This window comes from Dermacentor andersoni, chromosome 10 (genome assembly GCF_023375885.2).
Source record: "Dermacentor andersoni chromosome 10, qqDerAnde1_hic_scaffold, whole genome shotgun sequence".
Taxonomy (NCBI): Eukaryota; Metazoa; Arthropoda; class Arachnida; order Ixodida; family Ixodidae; genus Dermacentor; species Dermacentor andersoni.
Genome location: NC_092823.1, coordinates 43,130,571 through 43,150,592, shown reverse-complemented (window position 1 = coordinate 43,150,592; position 20,022 = coordinate 43,130,571). Strand labels below are relative to the sequence as shown.

Here is a 20,022-nt window from a genome sequence, read left to right as displayed (position 1 = left end):
AAACAAAATAGCACATATAAATTCAACAAGAGAATACAGCGACAAGGTCAATTAACATGCTCTTGAAGTGAATGTAATGATGTCTGTCTGACAACATCATCCGTGAGGTTATTCCAATCAGTGATGGTCCTTGGAAAAAAGGAATATTTAAAACAATTAACTCGCGGATTTAATGGTGGTATAGAAAGAGAATGGCGATTTCTAGTTTGGTACCCCGAGGAATAGGTAAGGATATTGGAGGTGTCAACTTTGAAATTATTATTAATATAATTGACAGAAAAACTTTAAGCGACATATGCGATTTCTGTTAGGAATAGAGGGTAAACCGCTTTTTTGAGGAGGTCACTGACTGATGCTCGCCCGTAAGTGTTATATATAAACCTTACTGCTTTCTTTTGGATTCTTTCAAGTTTATTTATGTTTACCTTTGTAAAACGGTCCCAGATAATTACTGCATATTCTAAGATTGATCTAATAATAGTGTTGTAGGCAAGGAGGCGTGTACAAGGGGTTGCTAGCTGAAGCGAGCGTCGTAAGAAAAAAAGCTTTCGGAGAGTGTTTGCTGAAACATAGTCGACATGCCTGGTCCAAGAAAGGTTATCAGAGATCCATAGACCTAGATACTTATATACTGTGACTTCATGAAGAAAATTATTATTAGCACTGTAGTAATATAGAAGAGGGATCTTTTTAAGTGTTATTCTCATAAATACGGTTTTTTTCAAAGTTAATTGACATTTGCCACTTCTCACACCAAGAAACTATTTTTGCAAAATCATTATGCAGCCTAATTTGATCAACAGTCGAACTTATTTTCTCATACAGCACGCAGTCGTCCGCATATAACTTAACGCGTACTGACAGGTTTTTGCCAATATCATTAATAAACGTTAAAAACAGTAGGGGGCCAAGGACGGATCCCTGGCGAACACCAGAATCGACAGGAACGTAATTGGAGCAAGTTTTATGCAGTTCGACAAACTGACGGCGATCAGACAGGTACGATTGTATCCATGTTAATATCTTTATTATGTATAATAAAACTGAGTTTATGAAGTAGTTTCTTGTGCGAAAACTTATCGAAAGCTTTTCGAAAGTCCATAAAGATAACATCAGTTTGTTTCCCTTCGTTGATTGCTGTCGCAAAATCATGGATTGTTTCGACCAGCTGAGTGCATGTGGAATACCATCTTCTGAACCCGTGTTGAACAGCTGCCAGTACATTATGCTCGTCGAGGAAATTAGTTAGATGCTTATGAATGATGTGTTCCAATAATTTGCACGCTGTCGAAGTTAATGAAATAGGGCGATAATTTTCAATACACGTCCTCTCTCCACTTTTACGCAAAGGCTTAATTCTAGCAGTTTTCCATTCACGCGGTAGAACACCTTCTTTCAATGATCGAGTGAATAGGACGCACAAATACTTTGAACACCACTCTGCATACTGTTTAAGGAAGGCATTCGGAATATCATCTGGTCCAGGTGATTTCTTAATATCCAGTTTTAACAATAGATTAAAAACACGCTCTTCAGAAATTATAACATCATGCATGGAAGGAAGGGACATGCTAAAGGGTGGGAGACGCACGTCATCTTTCGTGAAAACTTTCTTAAAGGTGTTATTAAATGCTGCTGAAACCTGGACATTGTCACTTACATGTTATCCATTTATAATAAATGCATCGGTAGAACGAGAAACTGGTGCAATTGACTGCCAAAACTTTTCAGGTGCAGTTTTTATAAAAGCCGGAAGTTGCTTATTGTAGTATTTTTCTTTATCTTTCAGAATGCACTGTTTTAATTTCTCTGAAACTTCATGAATTTTTGCCTCTGAAAAGGCTGAGCTTGATTTTTTTATTCTTTTCTTTAATCGCTTTAGCTTGCGCTGCAATTGCAAAGTTTCTCGCGTAATCCAGGGATTGTCATTGTCTGACTTCTTGCATATCACTGGTACAAAACGCTGAATGCAGTCACGAACAATGTTTTTGAAAACAAGCCACATGTCATCCACGCTACAAGTGCTGTGCAGAAAACTATAATAATGAAGATCTAAAATATCAATAATCGATTCATTGTCAGCACGGGCGATATTCGGAAAGTGTCGAGTATCACCCTTTCGGTCCAATAATATGTCTTCTATTACCAAGATTACGGCTTGATGATCAGAAATACCGGCCACTACATTACATGAAAGTTTTTCTTTGATATTGCCTCGTACCAAGAATAAATCCAATAATGATGAAGAATCTTGCTAGATTCTAGTAGGGTTCTTCACAATTTGTAAGAAATCGAAACCAAACATGATATCAAGCAGAGCATCTCCTACAGCGTGCGGAGATTGAACAGAAAAAGTAGCCCAGTTTATGTTTGGTAAGTTAAAATCTCCAGCTAAAATTAACTTATCGTCTGGTTTCGTGTAGCAATAAAGATATTTCTTAACACTTATCTAAGACAGCGACAGAGGAACCGGGAGGCCTATACATAGCACCAAGGATGTATCGGAAATTGTTAGCATACACTTTACAAAAGACAGCTTCAACTGTAGCAACATCAGGCAGTTTTAAAATCTGAAATGTGCTTTTGAACAGTATAGCCACTCCGCCACCTCTTCTGTCGCGGTCTTTCCGAAAGACATTATAGTTTCTTGGCACAAACTCGGAATCAAATATTTCTTCATCTAACCATGTCTCTGTTAGCACAGCTATGTCCGGATTATGCGTTAACAGCATACCTTCCAGATGGGAGACTTTGTTCACAACGCTACGACAATTAATACTAATTATTGTTAATGTCCTCCTATCTTCCTTTTGTGGTCATTTCTTTCTCTCAGAAAATTTGTTGCGCGCATTGTTCGCTGAGTCCCAAGCAAACATCCTACCATCTACACACAGCTTGTTAAAAAAAAGCTTGACCTTAGCTCCGTTCGATCTCTCTTCCGCTGAGCTTTCCCATAACTTCTTTCTAATATTTCGAACGGCGAAAGAAAAGTCTTCCGTGATCGAAAATTCCGTTCCCTTGAGCTTATAGCAAGCTTTTAGGACGGAATTTTTTTCGCGGTAGTCTAAAGACTTAATTATTACTGGGCGACCATTTTTGCTCTTTCTTCCAAGCCTGTGACATCTCTCTATGCCTTTAACCGTAACATCTAGTTTTTCTTGAAACACCGTCTCGTTCACCTTCGTGATAAGAGTTTCAGCAGTTTCATCGCTCTCTTCTTTTATTCCGAAAATAATCAAGTTATTCCTCCCACTCCTGTTTTCTAGTTCATCAACCTTGTCTTGCAGGTATGTCACTTTATCATCCAACTCAGTCGTTGTTGATTTTAACTCGCAAATTCGCTCTTTTATTTCATTCAAGGACGCCATCTGAGCCTCTAACTACTTCATCTTTTCGTTGAGTCCTGCGATATCTGCTTCAATCGTTCCTTGATTTGTCAAAATGTTGTTGATGGAAGCTGTCATATTACTCTGGCCCGAAAGAATCATCTCCAACATTTCCTTATCAGTAGGACCTGAATTTGACTCGATGTCGCCACAGTTCAAAAGGCTCTTCCTAAATGAACACACATCCAGAAGTAAATTTCTTATGCTAAGTGGGCAAGGCAGCAGCAGTAGGAAACGGTCATCACTGCGATAACATTTGGCATGTAAGTATGCACTAACCTGCACGACAAAGCTGAATGGGTTGACCATTGTGTCCGATGTGCTGCTGCCGAGCCCACTGATTCCGAACGCCAGGCTGCTGCTTCTTATACCCACTGGTGGAAGCCTATGATGCGACGTCACTGATGCCGGCGCAGGCGTAGTAGCCACAATGAGTGGCTGGAAGATGTTGTCTACGGGGCAGTCAATGTCTCGTGCAGATACGTTGATGACCAGGCGCTGCATGGTAATTCCTTCTTCTGCGCAAGTACGGGGTGCTTGCATTTGTAGCAAGGAAGCTAGAACCTGCACGACAAAGCAGAATGGGTTGACCATTGTGTCCGATGTGCTGCTGCCGAGCCCACTTCACAAAAAGACAAAGCTTTTTGGCTACTTTTGGGCTACCCGAAGTTTGGCTTTTGGCTACATTTGGGCTACTGAGGAGGCCAGTTTGGCTACCTGTGGTTGGAGCTACCTGGCAACCCTCGAAGCAAAGGCCAAAGAGGTGTGTTGCCTCCGCCGAGGGGCCGTTTAATTCTGGAGATTTACGCGCCGAAACAACAATCTGGTTTTGAGGCACGCCATAGTGGGGAACTCCGGATTAAGTTTGACCACCTCGGTTTGCATGGTACACGAGTAGTCTTGCATTTCACCTCCATCAAAATTCGGTTGCTTGATCCTGTGACCCCGTGTTTAGCGGCACTATGCCAACGCCACTAAGCAACAACGGCATGAAAGCACTGAAGAGAAGAATAATTTCCGATGTATCTGCAAATGAACTTCCTACAATTCAAGAGATTCACTCGTACCGTGACAATAGCCTGAGTAAACTGTAAAAGGCGGAAGAAGAAAGTCGCCAAACCAGCTTGCTATAACGTCATGGATTTTGATGGTATCTGTTCAGGCGTAGCTATTCTTTTAGAAATAAAGGTGTTCTTCATTGTATTCCAAAAAGCCAGAAACCTAAATTACAAACCGTCAGGAACTTTTATTGAACTAATACGACTGAAATCTGTAAAAATACTTGAAATCCACGACGTGAGAATGAGGTGTCAGTATGAAATGTTGGGGCGATACTAAAAAAATTGAACTTTAAGCTTTATTTTCTCTAATTATCAACTAACTACCAAGAGGTTAACAGAAGTAAATATTTAAAATAAATCATTTTTATCTTAAATTGATTTAGAGTGTCATTAGTGTCCCCTTAACACAATATAAGAAATGCACTTGGCTGCGTAATAGGATAATATGCATGACTGGTTCTTATTAAGGTAGGAGTGTCAGCATAGCAGAGGGCATGCACTGGCTGCTCCAGAGGAGAGTCCTGTCACCTCCCCTCAACCTCTCCACTTTCAATTGTTTTATGAGCTGGGATGCGATTTCTGCATCTTAAAGAGAAACAATGCCAAGGAGATTCATACCGCGCTGGTAACAGAATGGGGAACTGGCTCTGCACACCGTCCAGCTCGGCATCAATCGTTTTGGAATTTGGCCCTTGAAATGTAGAAAGCCCGGATCACTGCTCGTCATTCAACTTTCTCAATGGTTGCTGCTGTTTGGGTTTCATGCCCCTAGCAGTGCACTGCTGTATGACATAGGTCATACCCAAATAGCCACAAACATCCGATAGATGTGCCGGATTGATCCAAACATCCAGCAAAGGGTGGAATGTCCTATGGACATCCTTTGCATGCACATACGTCTAAGGGACGTACAATGGCATAAAAGTTTTGGACGTCCAATCAACATCCATTAAGTTCGTTCATCAGACATACAGCAGACAAAATTTTGAATGTCCATAGAACGTCTCTAAAAACAGTACTTCCGACGTACATTGCACAAAGTTTTAGATGTCCATGGAACGTCCATAAAGCTTGTACTTTAGACATGCATTGTAGACTTCCCAAAGCTTTCGCGTTGTCTATGCGCGCTTCTGTGATTTTGACGTCGACCATGCTGCGCAGTTGGAGCCTGTAAATTGGTGCGATCGCGCGGTATCATCAGTGAACATGTGATAGATGTACATATATACGTCCCATTTTTCTTGCAGTTGATAACGTCTTTATTTCCGACTTTGGGAAACTAATTGAAAAAACAAGGTGCAGTATGCTTGGGAATGAACTGATAGATATAGTAGAAAAAACTGCATGAAAATTATATCAAGGCACTCTACTTTAGTTGAACGCCACCAAACTTTTTAAACAGTGGCAAACTTCCAGTATGGAAGTTATTGCGCGGCCTCCGACATCTGACACTCCATCTCGGAGGCCATGTGCGTCGAAAGCATGCTCGAAAGCAAGGAGCCGGAAGCACGCCACAAATTTTCCACTAAATGAAAAATGGTGTTTAATGACGTCGGAAACTTAAATGATTTAAAGAGATTTTATGCAGCATTATTGTCCAATTATCAATTATTCTCACAGTCGCGTGCCTGTCATACGTCATCATAAGCGCAGCCATTGCAACGGCGCAGAAAGCAATTGCATATGCGGGCATGTGTGAGCTTCTGTTACGGTGTTAGCGCTCAGCCATGCTGCTCTGCTCTATGCTGTGCTCTCTGAAGGGCTGCAGAAGATAGCAAGATAGCGCCAACCTTTCCGTTCTCGCAACAAACCACATTTAGGTAACGGTGCTGATGCTTTGACACTTCATTTTTTATTCTCGCCATCTCTGCAGTGGTGTCCGGTCGTCAGCAGGCACATGGTTGCCAGCGTATGTCGACGGTTTGTTTTTTTACCTTCTCTTTTATGCTCGTATTGAGTGCTTAGCATGGGGCCGGTAGAGCTGATGCACAATGCAAACACCCAGTGGTTTCTGCAATACCCTTCAAAGCATGTCAGTGGTGTTTCTTCTCGGAATAGTATTAAACTGAGCCCATTAATGCATAGCTAAGACTATGAACAGCTGAACTGCAACCCGAAACAAATGGCGATAGAGAAGCGACGTTCTTGTTTGTCTCCCATTGTTGGGTGTTTCAGTTCAGCTTCTCATACTCGTCCTGGTCTTTCTTGTACTGTACCTGCTTCTCTCGGTCCGCAGGTTTTGTGCACAACGGCACGATGGTTTCAGCGGTCCTGGCACACGTTTTTGATAGTGGTGCTCGATGTTGTGAGGTAGGCACCGTTCGTGCATTGCTTTTGTTCTGTCTGCCGGTGGAGGACTTTTGTAATAAGGGCTGTCTGTAGAGCTACGTGATATTTTGCAAGCTTTGTTGCTCTTCTGTACGTTTACATAGCTCATGTGTATAGCATGCATTATTAGTTGCTTGTATCATTTGTAGGCAGAAGCCATGTACTTTCACATAGTCTTGAACAGTGGATCGTTGCACATTATATAAGGCTTTGCTGTGCTGTACTGCTCGCAAGGACAAATTTTATTGTCAGTGGTACTATTAAGCAGATGCCTTAGATATGCATCGATGATAAAGATGCTATAGGTGTTGATTTATACTCTGGGATTATAACCTTATAACCAGAGAAGCTGAAAACCGGTTATTTTAGGCGTCTTAGGCTTCCTTGTAAGCCTTACCCACGCATTCAGAAATTTGTCTTAACTTGAAGCCCCTGCTTGATTTGGTCGAGATAAAGCCCGACGCGAACGCGCCCAAGGAGAGACAGTGAGTGTCTTGGGCCCGTTCGCACCTGTCGTGATAGTGACAGCCAAGCATGGGCTTCAAGTATAGGGTGAATATATGATTGCTGGGTAAGTAATAAGCGATGTGTTTGTACAGTTATAAAGATTCTGTCCTCTTTTTCGGGTTTAGGATGCTCAAGCCAGCCAGCAAGAGAGTGATCGTCCAAGTACGATTTGCCATCCAGCCCCACAGCATCGTACTGTGTGCCTTTAGGAGTGCTGACAAATTTTCGTCCTCTTTTGAAACTGGTAGCGGTCTAACTGGTCACCGTAATGACTGCAAGGCTGAACCTCACGATCTTCAGCGCCCAAAAATAATGTTCCTTTTGAAGCGGCAACCTTAAGATGAGCACTCACTGCAACATCTTTCCTTGGTAGTACTGCTAAGGGGGCCAATGCAATTAACCACTGCTGCTATGTTGAGCCCATTGTATGAACACCAACCAGATACCGCTACAGAGATGTAGATGTAGCAGCTCCTCTCCAGCATCAGCTGAATCAATGCTTTGGCCTTTCGTGGCACCCGATTACATTTTAAATAGTGCTGTATGTTTTAAAAATGTGACAAATATAGAATCCTGTTACTCGATGTCAGGCTGAGTGTACGGAAAGCAGTAAGGCGGTTTAAAAGGAAAGGGCTGATTTTATGCCGCTACAAGTGGCTCAGCACTCTCAGCAGCATGGTGTGGCCTGGTACCACTGCATTTGGTTAACTAATACATGCCAAGTGTGCTGTGGTACCAGGCAACCACTAACTGTAACTACATTGACATTCCTTATGATCCATGAATCTGCACACGAAATGGCTGTAATCTCACTCGCATGCAAACATTGGATAGTTATTCTACTCGAATAACTTACAAAGCATACAGGTTTTGTACTTATCCTGCATGCTTACTTATTCAAGGAAAATGACTTCCTTGTTATAACAGTCTTCATTTCTAAGAGGGAGAACAATATGTTAAAACTATTTTTTTATGCAGCGGCTGAGTTGCGAATTTTTCTCCTTTATGGAGGCGCTAATTTGGGACCATCTTCCTGCAGGGGGTTGCCTGCTTCTCTTAGAAAATTTATCATTGTGCTAATGTGTTTGTGGTTGTCAGATTGTTTTTTCTATGGATATATTGCTTTTTCACTACGTTGTTTATATTCTTTCTTCTTTTGGTGAATACAAGGCTAGTCAAATAGTGCTTCGATGTTTCCATATGTGAATTCTGCTTTTGTTTTTCTTCATGAGAATTAAGTCTCATAATGTGCCATTTAGGTTTTGTTTTACCGGACAGAATGCAACTACGCTGTGAGAAGTGTTCCTTTGCAAGCATTGCTTTGAATGTCTCATTTTATTTATCTTTTAGTACGTTTATGCTTAGCTGTCATGCCTACGTGATATTCTTGTATTGGTTTCTGCGTTAAGTGCTCATTGTGCCTTTCAGAAACCAAGAGATGGCATTATGTCGTATTTTAACTGTTCACTTTAATTTCATGAAACAGGGGCAGTCTGCCATTGTATTTCACTGCAAATATTGTGTACATCATTACGTTCTTGTCAAACTGTTGATACCAATAAGAAGTTTCACAATAAAGATGCCGGTGGTGACAACGCAGTTTTTCTTCACTTAGTAACAGTGACAGTACTATCTCCCAGCACATTGGCCAGCACCCCGTCTATATCACAAAAAAGACTTTGGCCTCCATGTAAAAACTGAGCACCGTATTGTAGATATCGGCCAAATTTTTCGTTTCGTTTTATTGTGCGCTAAGGGGTAACATCTAAGTGAAACGCATTCTTGAAAAACAATGTTCACTACTATCTCCGCCGCACCCGCCGTGGTGGCATAGTGGCTGAGGTGTTGCACTACGAAACCGAGTGCGTGGGATCTAATGCCGGCCGCGGCGGCTGCGTTTCGATGGGGGTGAAATGCAAAAACGCCCGTGCGTTCCGTGCAGGTTAAAGAAACCGAGATGGGTCAAAATAAATCCGGAGTCCCTTACTACGACATGGCCCGTAATCAAAACGTGGTTATGGCGTGTGAAACGACAGACTTGAATTTTGTTAACGTTCTCCGCCATCGTGCCCATACTTAACATGGAGTTAATGCCGTTTGCTAACACACAGCCAGGCCACTTACAATGGACGCTGAATGGAATTGCTTGTAGGGTCGTTTGTCTTCTCAAACTGCATATATATATATATATTTGTATCTATATCTTTGTATCTATTGTGTCGCACTGTTCTTGTATTTTGATTATTTAACCAACTTCTGAACCAATGATGCTAGAAAAAAATCCCATTAGTAATTTACAGAGCGGTTTGAAAAACGTGCGCATAAGCAGTTTCTGTCTTTCTATCTGTTTAGTATTAGTGTTCTTCAGCTTACTGCAGATGCCCGCGAAATAAAAAAAAACACCACGTGACATGTCCGCTTGCGAGTCGTGATTGCACTGCACCCAAGCTTTCCGCACACAAACAAACATGGTATTTAGCCGGGTGTACTGCCGCTGCGTCTGCTTATCGCTATCATGAACCGCCGCGAAGAAAGCACATCGCTGGCGTAAATCGCACAGCCAACGCCTTCGACACTGCCCTGTCGCCTTTTAAGCGGCAGCACGGCCTGCTAGATGACATGTTCGTTTGTACGCGGTCAGTTGCGAGCGCTCCAATCACGGTGCGCAAGCGGTTATGTCACATGCTATTCTTTTTTTATTTCGAGGGCTTTCGAAGTAAGCTGAAAAGCACCAATACTTAAAAGGTAGAAAGTTAGAAATTGCCCAATCGGACGTTTTGCAAAGTACTCTACAACTTTCTCATTGGAATTTTTTGCCTAACTTTGTTGCTTCAGATGTTGGTTAATTAACCTGGACTAATAATCTAATTAGGGAAAAAACAAAAATAGTGTGAACCATACACACAAAAGTGAGCAACGTGCATTTGGTCGCGCCGTCTTACAGTGCATCCGCATATTTTTAAACTCTGGCTAAAGTTAGCTGAAACACTCTGTTAAGAAAGAATGAGTGTGAAAGAGAAAGAAATTTTTCAAGAAATGCACCAACTTTAAAAATAAAACCTTGCGGCAACCGTATACAAGCCTCTATCTTGTAGTCATGTGCGTGCGTACGTGCGTGTGTGTGCGTGTGTGCGTGTGCGTGTGCGTGTGTGTGTGTGTGTGTGTGTGTGTGTGTGTGTGTGTGTGTGTGTGTGTGTGTGTGTGTGTGTGTGTGTAGTGTATTACGTACTTAACATCTCAATGAGAAAATTGTAGAGCGACATGAAAAACTCCTGATACAGCTTTCTGATGCTCAATACGTGCTACATAAAAGTGTTTTTCCGAGTGTGAAAGAAGCCCTCGAATAGGTGCAAAGTGCCTCGAGCAGCCAGTCGCACGGCAATTTGGGTGTATTTGCAGGCTAGTTTCACGCTCGGAAAAACGCTTTCATTTAGAACGAACCAGCATGTAGAAAGCTGTATCGGGAGTTTTCATGTCGCTCAACAGTTTTCTCATTGACACTTTTCATCTAGTTATAATATTCGAGAACTCGAACAATTAATTAAGATTATTTATCCAGTTAGGTGGAACGTATGGTGGAGCACAGACGTATCTACTGGGTGGACAGGGAGCGCCCAACCAGAAAAGCGAAGGGGGCACATCCCCTCCCCCACTCTCAGAAGTGGGGCAAGGGCCAAGTGACGTAACTTGAACTATAGGCGCATCTACATGGCGGTCAGGGCACACTGTCCCCCTGCACGCTCCTTAGATACGTCTATGGTTCAAGTAACGTGAAACACGCTGTATTATATGCAATGGTCATGAAGAGATTAATAAAACAATATACATGGGCAAAGGACGCACACATACATATGTGCGTATTTTCATATGTATTTCGATACTCAATAATGCTCAGTAAAGCTCAATGCTATTCAACAATAAGTTAACAGCATTTAGTCAACACCTTTATTGTTGTGAACACTCAAAATGGCTAAATAATACTCAATATTATTCAACAATATGTCAATAGAATTTAGTCAACAACTTTATTGCTGTGAACTACTCAACAATGGCTTTATACTAGACAACGGCATTTAGTCAACGACTTTTTGTTGTGACCTACCCAACAACTTTATTGTTGAATTATTGCTGTGTGCCTTCAATAATCGTTGACGTATTGTTGGAAGGCGATTGAGTCAACAATTCATAAGCAACATGCCAACATTTCAATAGTCATTTTTATAAGTGATAAGCGCACTACCACTTTTAAATCAGTTCATGGCGACCTTGGCTGGGACCAGGGTCCAAGAATTTTGGCTTCTAAGGGGTTGTCCATCTTGTCGAGCGCGATACTGAGGACTTTGTGCATTGTAAACGACGACAATCACACAGAAAGTGGGCTATCATCATTTTGCACCCACAAACTTCACGATCTGGACTTGTGGTCATTCAGAGGAGGTATAGGTGTACGTACGTACGAGTAAAAACGACTGCATGCCATAACCGTCAACAAGAGTAAAGATGCTTAGGCAGATAGTGATGTTTCACAGATATGCACACGTGCAGAGTGAACATGCGACAAACACGTAAGTGTACATATGCACATTACATCATTTAATGACAAACACTCAATTAAATGGGGCGTGAATACACACATTCAATGTGTGGCATTGCTATCATGGACTAAGAACCGACAAATGCGCCTATCAAAGCCAAGTCGGCTTAAAAACGAGCTTCATGCGCCCATCAGAGACTAATGCCGAAGTGATTCACCTTCACCGACGAAGAACTGCTCCGACATAACGGATACACTGTTAAATAAATGTACACCCTTTGGGGCTTCTCTTGCCGCACAACGATAATCGTCATCTGTACTGTCCGCATTTCCTTTCTTTAACGCTGCGAGCCCGATATTCCCAAGTCACGAACGCCATGCGCCTTATCAGCAGGACAGAACATTCCCGACAGGAAAGTAGCGAGCGCAGCATTTTCAACAAAGGAAACGCAAGCACGACGGATGACGATTACCGTTGGGTGGCACGATAAGTCCCAAAGAGTGTAAATTTGTTTATTAGCGTAGAAGCTCGGAATGCTGCTGCTCTACACTCTTAGGCAAAGTTACACCCTTTGGCTTGCCCCTTCTGCCACACAACAATAATCGTTATCTGGCTTGATGCGTTTCCTTTCTTTAACGCTGCGAGCCCGGAACTCTCCAGTAACGAACGGCACGCGCGTTATCAGAAGGGGCAATCCAAAGGGTGTACACTGTTCTATGCTGATAACGGGCGTGCCGTTCGTTACTGGAAAGTACCGGGCTCGCAGCGTTAAAGAAAGGAAACGCATCAAGGCAGATAACGATTATTGTTGTGTGGCAGAAGGGGCAAGCCAAAGGGTGTAACTTTGCCTAAGAGTGTATGATGGGAAAAATGGCGCGACGAAGACGGGACCTAGGGAAAACTGCCACACAGCGGTTGCGCCATGCGCATGATGCGCCGGTAAAAATGAGAATCAACGCTGAGCCCCCCTCTCCCCCCCCCCCCCGGCGAACAATGGCCTGTACAAAGGAAACGATCTATTCGACGAATCTTGGTCACGGAGGCAGCATTCCGATGGAGCCGGAATGCAAGAACACTCTTGTGCTTACACTTAGGTGCCCATTATAGAACCTAATGAAGTCGAAATTAATCTGCTGCCCTCCGCCACGGTGTCTCCCGTAGCCTGTTTGTTTAGATGTGTTTTGCTTTTTTTAGTCCGTGTGGCGGAATTCTTTTCACGAGTTTCTTTCCGCTTGGGACTTACGGGAAATAAAACGCTTGGCGCCAAATGACGAAAAGGCAATACTTTTATTGCCACAGATGAAGGAACTTATTGCACAGAAGTTTGAAAAATAATTATATCTGTTAGTCATTGCTGAAATTTTCCGCGCACATGTCACTCCTGATTTGAAGGCCACGCGAGTGAGTACTGTGTACCCGTACAAAAAAAATTTTTGAGAAGATATTGAAATATTGTTGGTAAATGTAGAGCTTTTTATTGAGGAATTATTGAGAGTATGTTGGTGAATTGTTGGGTTGAGTGTTGAGCACTCTTGAATATTGGCCACTGAAATCGAATTGAAACACCATTGGGTACCTCAATGTTGAATAATTGTTAAGTTACCATTGAAAGTCCATTGTGTTTAGACGGCCCGTTGTGTTCGTTTTGTTGAATGGTTGTTGAGTTACCATTGATTCTGCATTGAACTAACGTTGTGGTAGTTCTGTTGACCTGTTGTTGAGTTATTGCCACAGCATTGAAAAGCATATTGTTGCACACTTGAGATGCCATTGAGATTTCAGAAGTCGCCATTGAAATATGATTGACGTTTCGTTGGGCTAGTGTATTTTTATTCATATATTGAAATTGCTTCGCTGTTCACACTTGCATGCCCCGGTGCCTGCTCGTAACTTTCCCAAACACAAACAAAATCAAAGGAGAGACTGATCAACTTGAAGTACCTTTATTTACACTAAAGATGCGTGCACGTGAAACATTATTACAGTACATAAGGCACCACTACATCGAACCTGGAGACATAGGCTAGTACCTACAGCACTCTAGCAGTGTAAATACATCTGAAAAAACCTATACATATGAATCCAATCAAAACGATCATTGTGCTCTTCACTTTCGACTTAACTTTATGACTAGAAGGCAAAGCGACTCAAAAGCCAGGCCTTAAGCATACCCTTGTAACAACCAACTTTGAACACATGAACACTTGGAGCTGCTTGCATGTGAATACACAAAGACATCTGAATATGTTACATTAAAATGTTGCGCACACTAACACATCACAGGAAGAGCTACGGCTGACTGTGAGAAGGCAAAATAACCAACTTCAAACAAATGACTTCACGTAAATATATACAACCTTTAGCACACGTCTTTCACCACGATTAAAATTTAATCAAGTACAAAGTAGACTTGCCTGAGCTTTGTCTTCGAGATACATATATTTTCATGTTGCCCAATTATTTTATAAAATAACATCACTCAACTTAGCTATTATTTGACGAGACATAATTTAAAAAGTTGTCGGGCATGATGAACACCTGAATCGTGTTTCTGACAAGCCAGGATTGCTTTCTTCAGAAATAAACTTGTATAGCTTTTGTGTAATGAAAGCAGCTTATCTCCCTGGCACAAGTCAAGAACAAACAGTACACCATTTGATTATGTTAACGTGGGGTACAGAAGAGTTCCTTAGTGGCATTTCCTCAATTAAGTGAGCTCATTTTCAGGTAATCTTTCTGGACCTGCACAAAGCTAATTAAAGCACTTTTGGGGCCTTTTTTCCTATACCCAGCAACTAAGTGCTACCTCAGTCAATAAAGAGATAAGGAAAGGCTAATACCTTGAACGATAAGAGAAAAAATAATTATTTAGCACAGAAAATTGGTAGTAACACATGGCTAACACAATTCCAAACAGCCAAATAAATGGTCACCTGCACTTTCAGTATCAAGCACCCCAGAAATAGTCATAAAGTATGACAAAAGGTTCCAATGACTCGACAGCCAGATTGCTGAGACAGTGAAAAACGCCAATAAATGCATATACGAAACACCAATTACCTCCATTTCGCAGATAAAATGTTATTAAAATAGCACCAGCATTTTGCTGCATAAAATACATAAAGGTTGCATAAAAATTGGGACAAAGCAGTAACTGAAAGACAGAGGGAGCTACAGCACCCATGTTGAAAAAGATTACAAGGAAAATGATATATATGCATATTTAAGTTTACAATTTTCGCTCCAACATATAGAAAAAGAACGCATGCACTTAGAGCATAAAAAGGTTCATGTGCCTGGAGAATGCAGCGCAGTACAAAGAAGCGTCATGAGAACCGAAAAGTAGATCGTACTACGAATGCTTGCAACCTACAATCAGGCATGTGCCATGTCATGCCTTGAATGGATGAAATTCATAAATCTTACACACAAAGGAAGTTACCATCACTCTTATTGGCTTCCTCAGGGGACTCCTTGAAATTGAACTAGAAAAATGTACTCAGTGTCAAAAACATTGAGAAGATAAGACCCTATAGCGTTCTTCCTGAAATAAACAGCGCAAATAACTTCATGTATCAATTCTATGGACACTTCGCCAACTCGGTGTACATTTATATTTCACAACCACCCAAACAGAGACGAGAAGGATGAATTAAGGTAGGAACACACATGAACGCTGACTCAAGTAGAAGTTTATTCGTGAAGACGAAGATTTTAAACACACTGGCCAACTTCACAAAGAAAAAGCCATGGATGCGCAGCGTACACAGCCCGGCACAACAAAAAAGGACCTAAATACGTCCTGTAGAATAAACATGTGCGTCAAAAACTAACAAAGACATGAAAACTGAAAGGTTTCTCCTGTAAGTGATATTAACGAGAAGTACTGCAGCAACTCTTTCCCACTAATGGTCACAGAAATCTTGCTTATGAATATTTCTTCGTGATCAATAAATAATGCTTCCATAAGTCCTCTTGTGTTCTGGTCTTTGTGATGAAACAATCGTTCTTTCTGCTCTATACCGCAACACCAGAGGAGTTCCAGAAGCAATATTTATTGATCACAAACGAAACAATTGCATAACCAAGTTATCTGTTGCCCTTAGTGGGAAAAAGTTGTTCTCAAAAGAGTATTTCCCGTTGGGTAGTATCACTTATCGGACAAATCTTTCGCTTTTTCAATAGATTTGACCGATAGTTCTCGTTTTTCACGCACGTTTATTCTACTTGACATGGCTTCATATTTTTTTCTTATCGCACGTGGCTGTTTCTGCCACGCATGCACGGATTTTTACCTTTGCCAAGTTGACCAGTGTGTTTAATACCTTTGTCATCAAAAGCAAACTTTTAGTAGAGCTTTCGCTCGTGTGTGCTCCTACCTATTTCGTCGTCCGCCTCTGTTCGTGCTGCTGTTTACAGTACCCACGTATCACTTGGTTAGGCTGGTAAACATTCTCACAAACAAAAGTAAATGCCTCCCCTCAAAAGGTAGCCCATCCTTTACTACTAAACGCCAGAGCAAATCGAAAGTAAGCCTTCACAGCGTCTATGCGGCGGCTAGTACACCACAGAGCAACACAAAAGATAGTTGAAAATCCCACTTCATGGAGAGTGGCAACAGAGATGCGAGCTTGCTAGTGAATCAGCCACATATCAACGGGTGTCTCTTGCACGACGCCAAAGTGCTTTTGGCGTAGAACACTTTAGCATCTGGGAATTTACTGCATGCGTAACCTGTGGGAAGGGAATGTGGACAGAAAATGATATTGCGCGGATTAAGAATCTGCCACACACTGCACATAACTACGCACGAAATAGAACTACACACTATACTGGCAAGTAAAAATTTGCGACTCTTTACGAGTGCCGTCGAGAAAAGGAAGGAATGGGTTGCTACGGTAAATGTTAGCTAAAACACGCACATCGATGTTTCACAGTGGGGAAAATATTCCCGGCTCTCTCGCAGAACCAAAGACCACGCGACAGTGTATAGCCCATACCAAACAGATATCGAATCTTTGGGCAGAAGTCCAGTAGAAGGAATGACCTAAACATACGCCGAGAGCGATGCGAGCGTGAGCGTGCCTGTACGAGTGAGAACATGTGCCGCTTCTTTGAAGCTAGCCGCTCCGGCGTGGCTCCGATCATCCCGCGCGATTTGTGTGCAGAACGTCGCGTACACGCCCTTGCGCGTTTTGCGCGGTAGCGTCCGCGCAGTGAGCTAGCTTCATGCACGCGTCATTCTTCACCGCACAAACGGTGCTCGAGTGCGACGCTTAACTCGAGGCGACAACGCGCCGATTGGCGCTCCTTTCGCTTCTGGAAACAACGCACATTCGGATCGGTCCAACTCAAAGAGGCAGCAGAGAACGGTGGCATGTTTCGGTTATCGCTTATTAAAATTGTACAGTACGCCTTCAACGGCAACCCGCCGCGCTAGATAAAGATGCTTACTGCGGTAGTTTTGGCGGTGATAGACGATAAGGTGAGCCCGTCGGCGGCTGTGTTCTTTGACCACGTCACCACACCTCCGTTCATTTGCGCTGTGTATCCGTGTAGTCACCGCGCGGAAGCTGTGACTAATCGGTTGGCCGTTCTCCGCAAATCCCAGAGAGGCGAAATATATTTCGCGGCGCGCCGCATCATTAGCCGCAGCCTAAATCGAGGCGCGCTAACCGCTACGGCACAAAAGGTGATCACACTAACCGTATGGTATACGATGAGCCACTACGGAAAAAAAATAATTCTGATGTTCCACGTGCCAAACCAACGATCTGATTATGAGGCACGTCGTAGTTGGGGACTCCGTATTAATTTTGACTTCCTGGAAATTTTTACGTGCATACAATGCACAATGCACGAGCGTTTTTGCATTCCGCTCCTTTGGAATGCGGCCGCTGCAGGGATCGTATCCACGACCTCGAGCCCCAAATTGCCACGGAGGCCGCCATAGTTACGAAATGCGTAAGCGTGAATTGCAACACTGCCTTCCGGTACGAGTGTGGTACAAGCGTAGCACAGCTGCACACCTGCTGCACGATTATTTGTCGCGGTTCTCCTAAACTAGTAGTGCCTGCCTAAATACCTTGAAAGGCAGCGCGCCTCTCACGTAACGGAACGCGATAACAAGCGCTTTGACGGCATACGTGAGCCCCCATGAAAGATGACGTGGCCACTGTAGAAAATTATCACTGTGCAGAGAAGCCGATCCTTATGTTCCAATTGTGTTCTCTCATACAAATGAAGGAAACGTTATTAGACAGGAACAAATGAAGCAATGCAATTTTACGCACATGGGGCGCCGCTGCCTCTTCGCCTACCATTGTTTCAAACGAAGTGACGGCGGCAGCGAGAGTTAGTATCGCGCGCATTTGCTCCGGGGCATGCGGTTTGCTTGAAGAAAGTGAACGGTGTACTTAACATGTCACGCTCGTCAATGTCAAAATAGAAAAGAAGGCTACGTGCCCAAGAAAACGAGATTACTTACCTATCTTCAGAAGTGCGGCTGCGACTGTTTCGGGGGGCCTTCTCTCCAAGAGGCATCATGGCCTCTGCCGCGCAACTCATCAAAACCGTCAGGCTCGCACATCAATAGAAGACTAGTTGTTGGGTGAGCCAACCACTTCACCGGATAAACGTCCCACTTATCGTCGTTAAAGCATTTGACTAAAATGTGCGTCATGATGTCCGAAAAGAAAATACTTTCATAAAGAAGCACGAGGCGTGAACCACCGCACAACTGCAACCGAATAACTGAGTCCGAGAGCCGTTCACAGCTTCACATGGCTTCACTATCGTATTCAGTTATAAAAACCTTTCAAACACAAAATAACGGCACTTAAGAACCACTAATGAATTAGCAATAATTTTTCATCAACTAACCTTCATAAATTTTTAAGAACTACCTAATTTATAGCGTAAACAATAAATACTACAACCAAGAAATGCGACTACGAAACTAGCGGTAACCATGTGTACTGTTGCAAAAGTGTGCGCAAAACGAAGCTCGGTTGCGCCCGTTTGCGCGCACACATACACACCCGAACCTACCTTAACGTTTGTCGCGCCACCTAGAAATAAACATTACTACTAGTTTTGCTATTTTTACAAAAATAAAACTTTTAAAATAGTTTGCAGCATTTTTGCAGAGGACGAGGTGACAAGTAATGTACAATAAGAGTCCGTTACCTGTATTTCTTTCATTTCCCTGTGGCGTTCTTAACTGAACTTACGAGACCCGCAGGCTTGGAACATGAGAAGACGACAGTTCGGCGAGGCTCAAATAAATCGCGTGCTTCTTGCAAGGCGAGTAACGGGAGCAGCCGCAGATGCAGCGATTAGCTGTGATACTGTTGCGGCTGTTGCTGAATCTGAAGCTCTTTGAAGTCAATGGTTATAGCGCCTGCGCGCTGCGATCTCAAAGCGCATTCATTCTTTGATCTCTAGTACCACGGACATTGGACAAAAAACTATATTTGCTTTACGGACAGAGGGTACGTCGCAGGAAATTCGAAGACCTCACCGTGTATGTTAGTAGCGTGTGCGCGCTTGCATCCTACGGTTCCCACAGTGCGTCTTATCGCATCTGTCTTATCGCCGGCCGCACTGCCGCCGTGTCTACTTTTGGGGAACTCCACATGCGCGTAGTCACCGTGTTTGCAAGTGAATTTCGCATTCTTCTGCTCCCCGAAACGTGCTCATTTCGGATCGTACCAATGGTTATGTCATCTAGTGTATGTTAAAACGACGATGGCATTTGTACACCGGCGAAGAAATAAATCGTTATGAACTTGGGCGGCCATGAATCTAGTCTAACGTTGCAGTTTTTACGTAGCGAAAATGGCTACGAAAGTGGGGCGGTCCCGGAGATAGGCGCTTCAAAGCGCCAGCTGTAGCGACAGCACCAGGAAGTGGCACGCGGCGCACACGCCAAGCATTTCAGAGCTTACTAGCTTTCGAATGAGAGGATTATGCGCGCGCTCGTGGCTTATTGGTTAGAGTACCGGGCTCGACGGCCGACGTTCGATTCCACCCCATCGGTCACACATAATTTTCTATTAATGAAAGCGAGGCGAAAGAAGAACCTACCTGCCGCAAAGTGATAGGAATTAGGTTGGAACGCATCGTAAAACATGTCTGGAATGTCTTCATATGCGATTTCTAATTATTGTATACTGGACTCAACTGCTACACAACAAAAGAACA

General features: G+C 43.0%; 2 long non-coding RNA genes across 2 annotated transcripts in view; both read right to left on the bottom strand.

Annotated features, from left to right (window-relative positions):
• The window catches only part of LOC126546310 (uncharacterized), a 137,795-nt gene extending 133,801 nt beyond the window's left edge, over positions 1-3,994 (bottom strand). Inside the window, exon 1 of the long non-coding RNA XR_011890729.1 lies at positions 3,951-3,994. This is a non-coding gene — a long non-coding RNA (uncharacterized lncRNA). The remainder of the gene's footprint in view (positions 1-3,950) is intronic.
• Positions 3,995-13,744: 9,750 nt separating this feature from the next.
• Positions 13,745-18,640, bottom strand: LOC129388253 (uncharacterized). Its single transcript, XR_008615272.2, has 2 exons — positions 18,305-18,640; positions 13,745-16,551 (listed from the first exon to the last, which is right to left on the bottom strand). It is a non-coding gene; the product is annotated as an uncharacterized lncRNA (long non-coding RNA).
• Between the last annotated feature and the right edge of the window lie 1,382 nt (positions 18,641-20,022).